The following is a 14,793-nucleotide window of genomic DNA, read 5'->3' as shown; positions in this document are numbered from 1 at the left end:
GGGCAAAGGAACAAGTTCAGGATCTAAATCTTTCAAGTCAAACAATTTTAATTCTGAAAAAGGTTCTAGACTTATTAAACAAACTGAGGGTCGAAAATGCTATGAATGTCAGGGTTTTGGACATGAGGCAAAAGAATGTGCTAACACCTTGAAGAAATTAAAATCTGAAAAAAAACAAAGCCATGAAGAGTACTTGGAGTGACAGTGAATCAGATTCAGATTCTGAAGGTGAGATAGTTGCATTTGTGGGATTTGCAAATATCAATGATCTTGAGGAATCTGATAGTCAGGAGCTTGATGCTGAAGAAATACTTCAAAAATATAATGAACTTTATCATGTCTCTGTAAAAATTAGAAAGCATAGTTCTGATATGAAAGAAAAATTGAAAAATCTGGAAACTGAGAAAAGTAGGATCGAAACTGTGTTTCAATCTCGGTTGTCTGAACTTGAGAAAGAAAACAAGTCATTAACTTCACAACTTGAGGCTTCTAAAGAAAAAATCATAAGATTAACCATTGGCGCGGAAAAGATTGACAAAATGCTCAGTATTGGAAAATCCAGTGGAGATAAAACTGGTTTGGGTTTTGATGGTTCCACTGATAGTTCTTCGAGAACAAAATTTGTGAAAGCTTCAGGTACGTGTGCTATGCCTAAGACGTGTGTTCTTACTTGTCATGCTTGCGGTGAGGTAGGTCATATTCGACCTCATTGTGACAAAAAAATACTTGAATCATTCTGATAATTTTTCTGTTGGTACTGCACGTACTCATCTCTCAAATCTCTTGAGAGAAGTGAATAGGTTGTCTAAACTCGTTCATATTCCAAATTCCCATTTGCCTAAGATGAAACTTGTGTGGAGAGAAAAGAAAGGGACTAAATTAGTGAATGAATCACATTGCTGCTTACTTGCTCATTCTTCAATTGAGTCTAATGATCTCAAATGTTTTGTTGCCTTTACTGCCTTGGATTCTTGCAACTCTAACAAGTGGTACTTTGACAGTGGTTGTTCAAGGCATATGACAGGTGATAAACGTTGGTTTCAGTCATTCTCAGATAAAAAGGTAAGAGGCACGGTAACCTTTGGTGATGGTAAGAAAGCCAAGGTTTTGGGTGAAGGTACAGTTAAAGCTCCTGGTTTACCTGCTTTGCATAATGTTTTACTTGTTGAAAGTCTTACTGCAAACCTTATGAGTATTAGTCAACTATGTGATGTCTTTGGTAAGGTTATATTTGATGAAATTGAATGCATAGTAAGTACAAAAACAGGTGAAAAGGTCATTTGTGGACCAAGGTCTGATGATAATTGCTATTGTGCTATGGCTAATGGTTTGAATGTTTGCTACAGGGTTGAAAACAATATCACTAATCTATGGCATCGAAGATTAGGACACATGAATTTTAGAGATCTAATCAAAATTTCAAAGAAAGAATATGTAAGGGGGCTGCCCACATTAAGTGGAAAACAAGAAGGAGTCTGTGGTGATTGTCAAATAGGAAAGCAGACCAAAAGCTCACACAGTCCCACCAACTTCTCATCAACATCAAAACCATTGGAACTTATGCATATGGACTTGGTTGGTCCAATGCAAACTCTAAGTTTGGGAGGTAAAAAGTATATACTGGTTCTTGTGGATGATTTCACTCGCTTTACCTGGGTTGCTTTCTTGCATGATAAATCTGAAGCATTTAAATCTTTCACTGTTTTATGCATGAAAATTCAGAATGAAAAACATGATAACATTATTAGACTAAGGACGGATCATGGGACAGAATTTGAGAATCATTTCTTTTCTGAATTTTGTGATGAACATGGCATTGCGCATGAATTTTCTGCTCCTATCACACCTCAACAAAATGGGGTGGTTGAAAGGAAAAATAGAGTCTTGCTTGACATGAGTAGAGTAATGCTTAATTCTGCAAATTTGGCAAAACATTTTTGGGCTGAGGCAATATGTTCTGCTTGTTACACTGCTAACAGAGTGTATTTAAGACCAAAGTCAAAAGCAACTCCTTATGAACTTTGGAAAGGGAAAAAGCCTAATGTGAGTCATTTGAGAGTCTTTGGGAGTACATGTTACATATACAAAGATAGGGAACATCTCGCTAAATTTGACTCTAGGAGTGACATTGGTGGTAGTAATTATAATGCACCACAAAGTAGCACACAATAATCCAATTAATTTTCCTTATTAACACTAAGATTTGTCAATTGTAGCATATGAAAATAAGGGTCTTTCCCGCAGAAGATTGTTTTATCCAAATACTTAAAAATGTCACAAAAACAGGGTGGCTGTCTCCACTGACCAGCCACCGAACAATAATTATTAAACTAACTTACACTTATCCAAATGCAACGAAATTTTATACACATAAACTAGACACACATTACAACAGTCTCACAAAGTTTTGGGATTTTTGGAGTTGATTTGCTATTTAAATTAAATCGTACAAAAACAGTACAGAAACAGATTTTAAATAATACCAATAGATTTTAATTCACAAGTTAAGAAAAGGAGTTAGGGGAAATGCTATCCACCACCAAATAATCATGCAAGCATGTTATTTTTCATTAAAATTCCTTTTATTTCCGGATGAAGATGCTCAAGTTGGCTCAATGTTAGAACTCAACCTATTACTCTTTCTTACGTAGTATGTTAAGAGAATGGCGTTTTCAACTTAACTTAGTCCCTAGCATGCAATCTAGAATGGCGTGTTCATAGATTTAACAAGTAGAAATCATTAAGAATAAAAAGAGTTTGAGTCATCACAAGGCATCGTAAGTACTGGTGTTGTCTTACTTATCCTAGAAATCGTTTCACATGTTAACCACAATTAACAAGTGCTACTCTAGAACATATGTAGGTCCTCATTCAACAAGGGCAGACACACATATATTCATAGCATTAAAATCCTAGATATGCTCACTATGTATGCATCCATAGAAACACATAAAGAATTTATCAATGACATAAGTAGTGAAACAATTTTCATCCTTTCATAAAAGTCATTCAAACAAAATATCACAACATACTTACAATCCTATTCGGGGCTTCAAAACAGCCCCTAACTACTAAAAATTAGTTACACATCATTATCAAATTAAACCAAAAGTAAAATATCAGTTTGGGAAAATAGAACCGAAATAAAAGAGTGCAGATGTTTCCTCTTTCCCTTGCCAAGCAGTGGTGTGAGCTCTCTATTTTTCTTCTTCTTGTTTTTCTGCTCTCCGTTTTCTCTCTGCGCTTCCTCTGCTTTCGTTTCTTCCTCTCTGTCTTCTCTCTAATTTTTCTGCTCTTTTTTCTTCTCTTCTTCCGTCTCTCCCTTCTTTCCTCTTCTTTATATTTTTTTCTTCTTTTCCTTTTCTTCTTTTCCTTTTCTTCTTTTGTTTTCTTCCTCTCTATCCGTTCATTTTCTTCTCCCTTCAAAACATGAATCATGATGATGTTTCCAAACATCATCATGACTTATCATTATCTTTTTTTTATTTAATTTAAAAGCTGATCTACACAGACAGTTTTGACGAATTTATTACATAAAATTTCACTTGTTCTATTTTTATTTTCTTTGCTAGACAAATCCTATAATACGCAAAAACAAAGTAAATAGCTCAAAAATATAAGGAACTAACTAATAAAAGACAAGTGAAATTTATGTAAAATATATATAAATATGAACTTATCAATTGGTATTTTTCTTGGTTATTCTCTAACTAGCAAGGCTTATAGGGTTTATAACACTCGAACTAAGGCTGTAATGGAGTCCATAAATGTTGTGATTAATGATTCTGATTTGAAGCAGGTCAAACAGATGAAGGATGATGATGATCTTACTGGAATACAAACAGAAAGTAGGAGTGATCAAGTTGCTGTAGTGAATGATGCTTCAAGTATCACAAACTCAGAAGACATCCATGACACATCATCTCAAACACTTATAATTGGAGCTAAGCAAGTAAAAAGAGATCACAAGCCTGAAAACATCATTGGGAAGCTCAATGATAAAATGAGAACTCGAAGTCATGATGTTGAAGAAATAAGCTACTTGTGTTATGTCTCTCAAATTGAGCCAAAAAATGTCAAAGAAGCCATGGTTGACAATGCTTGGATCTTAGCCATTCAAGAGGAGTTAAACCAGTTCAAAAGGAATGATGTTTGGTACTTGGTTCCACGGCCCAAGGATGCCAATGTTATTGGTACCAAGTGGATTTTTAGAAACAAGACAGATGAGAAAGGGAATGTAATTCGCAATAAAGCTAGATTGGTTGCTCAAGGTTACACTCAAGTGGAAGGTCTTGACTTTGACGAAACTTTTGCTCCAGTAGCAAGATTGGAATCAGTAAGATTATTACTAGCAATTGCATGCCATCTCAAGATCAAGCTGTACCAGATGGATGTCAAAAGTGCGTTTCTGAATGGGGTGTTGCAAGAAGAAGTTTATGTGGAACAGCCAGCTGGATTCAAAGATCATTTTCATCCTAGTCACGTTTACCGACTGAAAAAAGCATTGTATGGTTTGAAACAGGCACCCCGGACTTGGTATGAGAGGTTGTCATCGTATCTGCTTCAAAATGGTTACACTAGAGGAGCAATTGACAAAACTTTGTTTGTCAAACGGGTTAAAAGTGATTTAGTTGTTGCTCAAGTTTATGTGGATGATATTGTGTTTGGTTCTACCTCCAATCTTCTAGTTTCTGAATTTACTAGTATTATGAGTAATGAATTTGAGATGAGTATGTGTGGAGAATTGAATTACTTTCTTGGTTTGCAGGTCCAACAACTTAAAGATGGCATGTTTCTTTCCCAAACAAAATATGCAAAGGAACTTGTCGCTAAGTTTGGTTTGGAAAGTGCCAAACAAGTGAGAAATCCCATGAGCACCACAGAGAAGATCCACAAAGATCCCACTGGAGAACCAATTGATCAAACGTTGTATAGAAGCATGATAGGGAGTCTACTATACCTTACTGCTAGTCGTCCTGACATCTCCTTTAGTGTTGGTGTTTGTGCACGATTTCAATCATGTCCTAAGCAATCACATTTGACTGTTGTTAAAAGAATAATACGATATGTAAGTGGCACTTTAAGCTTTGGAATTCATTACTCATTCAACTCAAATGTGGAAATTGCAGGATTTTCGGATGCAGATTGGGCTGGTAATATAGATGATAGAAAAAGCACTTCAGGCGGTTGTTTTTATCTGGGAAACAACTTAGTCGCGTGGCATAGTAAGAAACAAAATTGTGTCTCACTCTCCACCGCCGAGGCTGAATACATTGCTGCTGGAAGCTGCTGCACACAACTGTTATGGATGAAGCAGATGTTGTGTGACTATGGTATAGTGCAAGGTAAGTTGATCATTTTTTGCGATAACCAAAGTGCCATTAATATCTCAAAGAATCCTGTTGAGCACTCTCGCACTAAACACATTGATATAAGGCATCACTTTATACGTGATCTTGTAGAAGACGATCTTCTTGCATTGGAATATATTCCCACTGATAAACAACTTGCTGATATCTTCACAAAACCACTGGATAATAATCGATATGAACACCTTAGACAATCCATTGGTATGTGCTCCATTGCCTGACTCTGTAGTTTTCAAAATGCCAGTAATGCATGTCTTTCGTCTGCATATGTGTCTTTCTATATATATATATATATATATATATATATACATATATGTCATCCCTCTGTGCTGCTACTATTCTTTTGATCTCAGATTGGATTACTATTATGGTTTCTCTGCTCCATTAGATATAAGGTGTTATTTTGTCTATCGAGAACCGAACATTGCTATTTCCTATTTTGTTTGTTTTTGTCATGTCTCAGTTTCTCACTATCTCAAGTGTTTGTGGGGGTACGAATTCATGATCAATCATACCTTTCTAATTAGTGGGGCACTTACGCTAGTTTTTTTGTCCCCACTCTGGTTGCCTATACGCACTTTGCAAAAAATAAAAAATAAAAAAAAAAGTGCATGTATTGCAATTACAATAATATTCATTTGGTCTCTTGTCTAAGACATGCAATAGAAAGTTCAAAGTTGCCAGGCACACAACGAAGATATGTAAACGTCTCACCGTTGTGACAACCGCTAGCAATAATGTGTCTCAAATAAATGATGCAAGGCACACAACGAAGATATGTAAACGTCTCACCGTTGTGACAACCGCTAGCAATAATGTGTCTCAAATAAACGATGCAAGGCACACAACGAGGATATGCAAACGTCTAAACGTTGTGACAACTGATAGCATCTGTGTCAATTATCAGTTTGGTTATCTCATTTCATTGCTTTAATAGAAATTTACAATATGCCCAGAGTTTGGACAAAACAGTTAGTTTGTATGGGCTCTTATGGTTCGTAAGGGGTGTTGACTATGGTTCCTTAATCCCACATTCTTGAGACACACACTACATCACACAAGCTGTTTAAATTCCCATACTCTTTCCTTGGTTTTCTAGTTTTTAAATTTCATCTTATCTCCTGTGGTTTTAGTTAAACTAAATGGACTATCCTGTATGCTGTGCCTAAGAGGAACTAGTACTGCACTTTGGGATTGGCATTCTATTTTATTCCTATTTATCTCATGCATTTCTCTCTCTTTATCTTCTTACTGGCAATTTGAACTATCATTTATTGGCATGGCATACCTTAGCTATGTGATTTCTGATCCGCTGCATGTGAACTCTGTTGCTTGGTTATTTTTGGATTTCCCTTGACAAAAAGGGGGAGTACTAATATGCTTATTGTTCGTTAGATTCAGGGGGAGAATATGTTCTGTCACTCTTAATATATCTTTTGTTATTTATCTTTTGTGCTTCACTGGTAATTCGTGCCTGTGCAGATAAATGAGATCCTCTGGAACGGTTGTTATTTTTTTGTATTGGGGATTTTGTCTAGGAAATGCCAAAGGGGGAGATTGAAAGGGTAATTAAGTTGGCTATTTCCTAGCAAATGTAAAGAGTCTGTAAGTTGGCTATTTCCTAGTCTTAGGATTAATTATAACTTGCAAAGGTTGGAGCTTGCGTTAAATGAGGAGCATGATTGACAAATATTACACGGCAAAGTTTTTTTTTCTGGTAAGAATCATTTGCATTCATATAGGATTTGTGTTCCCTATTAAAGATTGATTTGGTGTGGGATTCTAGGAGTCTATTCAAATCTACAGTCTTAAATAAGGAAGAGGTTTAAATAAGGCCAATCTCTTTGTTTATTAGGTAAAAGAGTTAACCTAGTATATAAGGGGTTGTGTTGGGAGTTTTATTGTAGACCTTTTGCACGCTAATGATATTTGTGAGATTGTTTTATAAGGTCAAGGGGGAGGAACAAAAGACTGTTAGGTTCTTAGCTTTATCTAGGTGAGAGTTTGAGAGCATAACACATCATTCATTCATCATGGAACTTTGTGTAAGCTTTGCCTGTGAGGAAGATCATCAATCTACGTGAATCGGTGTTCATCCAAGAGAAGGTGAAGAGGACGTGGTCTACAAGACAAGAATATTTGATCAAGCTTCTGTTGTGGTGTAAGAAAGTATCAATTGAGTCTTGTATTATGTCCTTAAGTTTTTAGTGAAATTGGCTGTGTGCCTTGAGGTTTTTCTCTCCTGTGTGGAGGGTTTTTTCCTCGTGCGAGATTTCGTACAAATCCTTTGGCTTCGTTTATTTACTCTTTTGATTTTGTTTTGTTGTGAAAAAATCAGGATTGAAATATATTTCAATCTTGCATATTGCATTTAACCTTGATCCATCCAAATTTACAATTACAGATCTCAAAGTATATACAAACATGATTGACACTATGGATTGTTGAAACTAATTTCGTAGAATGCGTATCCCATCAAAACAATAGATTCATTAACACTTGACACTATGTTTGGATGAAGCAATTTAAGATTACTACGGAATTTTAAAATGACGGAAATTGAAATGACGTGATTTTATTTTGTAGGATTTGTGAATTTTCTTGTTTGGCTAATCTAAAAGAACAATGGAATTGAATTCGGAATTTGTTATTTTTAAACTCTCAATCATAGAAATTGGGAAATGACACCTATTTACATGGAATTTAAACTTGGGAATTGGAAGTTCCAAATTCCAAGTTGTTTTTCCATGCGAAAATTCTAAATTTCTATGTTTATGAATCCAAACAAGGGAATTGATGTATGTCAATTATAAATTCTGATTTTAATTCAAATTTCATGTTTATTTCCATCATCCAAACATAGTGTTACACTATAGTAAATATTTTAAATTGAAGATCGAGTTTATTCATTGTATTCTTATAGGGTCAAGGAGTGTAGCTGTAAAAAATCATCAAAATCGGTGTTAAAATAACCGTTAAATTGTGATTTTTCGTTGATAACCGTAAAAAAGTTGTGTCCTATTACTTGATCTCTAAATGTTTTGTTTTGCGATTTTTTGCTGATGTGATCTCGAAGCATATACAAACAAGTTTGACGGTTGAATCGTTGAAATTAGTTTCGTAGAATTCATATCCCATTAAGTTCAATGGTATGTGTGTGTATATATATATATATTTATGAAGTAGATTTAAATTTATTTATTTTGTACTTATAACACTTAAGAAATTGAATGGTATGTATATTTAAGCCGATCCAATGGTCACCAATTTTTAATATTTAATTTAATATATATATATATATATATATATAATTATTACAGTTTTTAGGGGTATAAAATTGTTAAATTAATATATATATATATATATATAATTATTATAGTTTTTTTAAGGTTATAAAATTATAAAATTAATATTTTGCTTATCGTGTATCGTGTTACCCATGTGTATACCCGAACCAACCCGTTATCATAACAGGTGCTTATCTGGTTTTCTGATAACGACCCGATTCGTTATTGTGTCGACTAGAACACCTGTTAATTTAGTGTCGTGTCGTGTCGAGTTATCGGATCGTGTAAGGAATTACCAGACCTAGTATCATGCAAGCTGAGCCGAAGGGTTGGGCCACTGTAGGCGAGCCCATTGAAGAAATATTTTTTTTTTCTTGCAGGCCGAGATGGCAAGCCCAATTTGGGCTTCACGTTATTTCTTTGGCATTTCATTTTTCACTCCGATTATTAATACATTTGTTATTCAACTCTTTACGGTGATTTTAGATTTTTATATTTTTTATTATAATATTTATTTTAATAAATTAATTAGAATGTGTAAAACCTAGTTGTCAGGCACATAAGTGTGGAGCCAAAAGAATTCAAGAGGTGACACATGGATTTTTGGGTTAAAAGGATAAAATTACCCTCGAGGCACATCGAGATTCCTACGCGCGAGCAATGGACAATCATCCCTCAATCAAGTCAAAAATGCCCAAAATAGGTAACAATTCAAAACTGATCTCATCAAATCCCTTCTACAAGGTAACTCCCACCTATTTCATTCCATATATTTTTTTACCTCTTTCTCACCTTTTTAGCTAATAAATTAACTATTTATTTTAATCATTCCTTAACCTTCAAAACATTCCATATAAATTGAGTTAATTGGCTAATTAATGAATTTATGTCTAATTAATCCATTAATTACCAATTAAATCACCCATTAACCACAAAATACACTAAAAAACATCCCAAAGGTCCGGCCGCCTTTTCTCCAAAGGGGACCGGGCATGCCCTATATAAACTACCTTATTTTCTCTAAAAACCTAGGTCCACACTCTTGAAAAACTCCAACAACTATCTAAACACTTTTCTTTCTAAATTCTAACTTTGGCATCGGAGGTTATTCAGCCAATGGCCCCCATTCATCGTGAGCGCGTGAGGCTCGTGGCCTTGACCCTAAGGTATTAATTGTTTTGTACGTGCAATTTTGTCTAAGAAGGAGACGGAAATTTGTATCCACAAATTGGTGCTTTCATTGAGAGAAGAGTCACACACTTGTAGAAGACTCCCGCATCAAAAAGTTTTTCTATTTTCTTGTCCATTTGTAGATTTTTCGTACGTTCTTATTATTAGAATTTTTTATTTGCAAAGATTCTTTGATAAAACGTAAAAGAGAAATAAAATGGCTAGAAATTTAGAAAATTCCACAAGTGAAAATTCCAATATTCAAGAAATGGGTCCACTGCAATCCACGAGGCTAAATGTGATCATAGGAGAGGCACCATTGCTACGGGGTTCCACCATGGCAACCACCGCGGTGGCCACCACAGTCATCACTATTAGCGGCAAGGTCCATGGCATTGCTACCACGACTCGAGCCGTGCCATCCAAGCTTGCAAGGGCCTAAGCCCAAGCCGTGACATCCAAAGCCCATGGCACGAAAGCCACAACCTAAGCCTCGCACTCGCATGCATCATGCACCGAGCAGCCTGCTCTCGTGGCTAAGACTGCTATCATGACCAAGCCTGCTCTCGTGGTTTCCCAAGCAGCCCAAGCCGGCCCAAGACTATCTCAACCATCCGTACCTACCATTGAGCCGGGGGTATTTTCACCATATTTCTCCACGGATTTGACATTTCCCAACTCAAATCTCATGCCTAGAGTCTACCATCCTTCCATTGCTTAAGGAGGCACATTCTTTCCAAGCACTTCCAATCCAAATAGCAAGCAACACTTGTCCCGTCAAGTTATAGAGTTGATGAGCACCCTTGCACAACAAACGACCTTGGTGAATCAGCTCCTACAACGCACTGAAATACAATGTGCCCCAGACGAGGTGTCCCACACTAGGACATAGGCAGATGAAGAGCCTTTCCAGCAGCGTTCTGGTAAACAACCACTCGACCAACCACGAAACGAGCATTCAGGCAGCATACATTCCCAATTGGGCCCCCGAGATAACGTATACTCCCGTCTTAGCGCGCGAAGGAGCGTGCACTCTTAACTAGGCCCACAGGCAAGTATTCATTCACAGTTAGGGCCACGTTTCGATAATCAACATGAGCAGCCTTCTAGGCAAAGCGTTCATTTGTGGCTAAGCCCGCAAGGAGCATTTTCCACATCGTATCGAAGCAGACAACATGACGGACGGAGAGAAACAGTCACTCAATCTTGATCAAGTTCAACAAGTAGCCTGCAAATAATTCCCTTGTTTGCTAAGGATAGACCATATGCACAGCCACCGCGGCATGAATAAGCCAAAAGCATGGAAGAGCAGCTCAGACCAGCAGGTCAAAACCGGGGGCAGCCAAGAGTTCTGCTACCATAGCAAAGGTAAATCCAAGAAGAGGTAAAGAGACTCTTCAACGAATGATTGCGTGATTTTCAACGCAACGAAGTGGTCAATGAGGCACTACGGCGGGATATGACCAATATAAGTAAATCACCCTTCACGGACGAGATCGAGTAGGCAACGCCTTCATGTAAGTTTAGCATGCCACATTTTACATCTTTCAAAGAAGATGGAGATCCAGAGAGGCACTTGAAGCACTATCGAAGCACGATGATCCTTTATCGGAGCAACAATGCCCTTATGTGCAAAATCTTGGCCACTACTTTACAAGGCGAGGCGCAAGATTGGTTTCACACCTTGCCACCACGTTCCATCCAAAGTTTGATGATCTTTCCTTGGGTTTCACCAAAGAATACTCATCCTACTGCTCGATTAAGAAAAAGTCCGACCACTTGTTCAATGTGAAGAAGAACCCAAAGGAGTCACTTCGCAACTACATGAAGAGGTTCAAAGCGGAGAAGGCGAAGATTGTTAGATGCAACGACTTGATAGCAAGTGCAGCTTTCCAAAAATGACTCCCAGCAGACCATACACTATTTAGAGAAATGATCATGAAAGAAGATCTAACTCTAGCAGACTCATTTGCTCTAGCAGAGAAGCATGCACTTTGGGACGAGGCTCAGCGAGCAGAGAAGGCACCCGAGCAGCCTCGAAAAGAGTTGGTAGTGGCTAACAGGACGCAGGACGGGAAACATTCCAACAAAAGCAGGTAGGAGGCCAAGCGTAGGGACCGACCTATGAACAAAGAAAGCTTGACGACCAAGAACTATTCTAAGTTTTCAATTTCGATCCACCAAATCCTTCTTGACATCAAGAGCGATCCATGGTTTAAACTGCTGAAATAATCAAAGGGGCATATTTCCAAGTTGGTTCACACCAAGTATTGCGCATTCCATCGAGGTCATATTCACACAATTGATGACTGCTACACTTGGAAGAACTACCTAGAAAAGCTCGTGAAAGAAGGCAAGGTTTACAAATACTTAGACAAGCCAGCTGCGTAGCCTAGAAAGAATGCAAACAACGATGAGGAGTCGCCAACCAAGATGATTCAAATTAATGGCATCTTCGCCGAATCGGAGCACTTGAAGGACACCAACAATTAAAAAAAAAATGAAGATTCAATAGGCTCTACTAGTCTCACAGGTCCAAGTAGCCGACATCCAACTTGGACCCATCATTGGCTTCATCGAGCAGGATGCAGAAGACGTTGACTTTCCACATGACGACGTACTAGTGGTATTTGTCCAACTAGCCCATGCTATATTCGACATAATGATGGTCGACAATGGAAGTACAATCAACCTACTTCAACTTTCGGTCATTCAGAAGATGGGCCTGGAAAGCACAATCATACGCCGAGCAGAGGTACTTACTGGATTCAACGGGCATACCTCAATTGTCATCGGCCATATCACACTTGACGTGAAAACATCTCCGATTGTCTCAAAGCAAACGTTCACGATCGTAAGCAACATATCTCCTTATAATGGGATTCTTGGAAGACCTTGGTTGATCAAGCTCGACGCCATCATTTCCGTCAAGTACTAAAAAATTCAATTCCGCATCCATGAAAGATGAGTCGGAGAGATCAAGTCTAACCAGGTAACATCCCAACGATGCACCATGCAAGTATTGAGGGAATCAAAGAAGAACGCCTTTACTCCCGTAGAGGCTACTGAGATCCAAACGGATGAAGAAGCTACCAAATAGCAATTACAACAAGCAGATCGAGAAGATGGCACCCAAACAGACGAGATAGGATGGAAACCTGAAGAGGACACTGATGACATCATTCTTGATCCCCAACAGCCAAAAAGGATGGCTAGAATCATATCATGTCTAAACCCAACCGAGAAGGAAGAACTCACGGCTTTCTTTAAGGAAAATCGAGATGTTTTTGCATGGTCACCGTCTGACATGCCCGGTATCAATCCTGAGGTAGCCTGCCACAAGCTGCACGTCGATCCTGCTGCCAAACTGGTGATCCAAAAGATGAGACATTTGGCACCCGAACGAGTGGCAATCATTGAGGTGGAAATTGACAAGCTATTGGAGGCTAGATTCATAGAAGATGTAACACATTCAGCATGGCTTGCTAACGTCGTACTAGTTATGAAAAAAGAAAAGGGCAAATAGAATGTTTGCATAGGTTACACTGACCTCAACAAGGCATACCCAAAAAATCTTTATCCTGTCCCTCGGATCGATTTATTGGTAGATTCAACTTTTGGGAACCAGTTGCTCAGTTTCTTGGACCCACACTCAGGCTACAACCAAATAGCCATGTATGAACTCGATAAGGAGAAAACCACGTTCGTAATCGAGTGAGGTACCTACTGCTACAAAGTTATGCCTTTTGGCCTCAAGAACGTGGAAACCACTTATCAAAGGTTAGTAAACATGATGTTCAAGAAGCAAATTGGGGTAACTATGGAGGTTTATGTCGACGACATAATGGTAAAAAGAAAACAGCGGTCATATCAGATCTGCAACTTGGCAGAAACTTTCAGCATCCTCATAAAGTAGAAGATGAAGTTCAACCCCACTAAATGCACATTTGGGGTATCTTCATAATGATTCCTAGGGTACTCAGTAACCCAACGAGGAATAGAAGCATATCCCAAGCAAATCTGAGCGATCCTAGAAATGAAGTCTCCAATTACCTTGAAGGAGATCCAAAGCTTGACTGGACGAGCAGCTGCCTTCAATCGCTTTTTCTCACTGTCTATCGATCGATGCAAGCCCTTTTTCAAGGCTATCAAAAGGGCACAATGAGACAAGTGGGATAAAGAGTGCGAAAAAGCCTTCCAAGACCTGAAGAAGTATCTCACATCACCTCATTTATTATACAAGCCAAAAGTAGCAGAAGATTTATATACCTACTTGGCAGTCTCCGAAGTAGCAGTAAGCTCTGCCCTCATATGAGAAGAGTTGGGGGCCCAACTCCCAGCATTCTACACTTCTAAAGCTTTTCTCCATGCGGAAACAAAATATCCGAAGATCGAAAATTAATTTTGGCACTAGTTGTTGTGGCTCAAAAGCTCAGACCATACTTTCAAGTTCATACAGTCATTGTCATGACTCAATATCCTGTACGATCAATCTTACATGGTCCAGACGTTTCTCAACGAGTGATGAAGTGGGCGTTGGAACTTGGCCAATATGGTTTAGTTTTCCATCCCCGCAAGGCAATAAAGGCCCAAGCCTTGGCAGATTTCATAGTGGAATTCATGCCTAGCTTAGGTAACGCAACAGAGCGGCCCCAACGACACCCTAGAAGCAGCCGAACACACCTTAGCTGCACTTGCTCCATCTGATGGAGTCTTCTGGCATTTGCATGTCGACTGAGCATCCAATTATAAAGGCTCAGGAGCATGCATGGTCCTTGTCACCCCAGAAGGCTCAATGCTCGAGCAGGCAATCACTCTAGGCTTCAAAACATCATACAACGAAGCAGAATATGAGGCTCTACTGGCAGGCCTTCGAAGGGCAAAAGGCTTGGCAGTGAAGAAGCTTGCAATTCATTCCAATTCTTAGTTAATCACTAGCTAGACTACTAGGAAATACACGGCAAAAC

Source organism: Malus sylvestris, chromosome 4, assembly GCF_916048215.2.
Source record: "Malus sylvestris chromosome 4, drMalSylv7.2, whole genome shotgun sequence".
NCBI lineage: Eukaryota > Viridiplantae > Streptophyta > Magnoliopsida > Rosales > Rosaceae > Malus > Malus sylvestris.
This window is presented reverse-complemented; position numbering follows the sequence as displayed.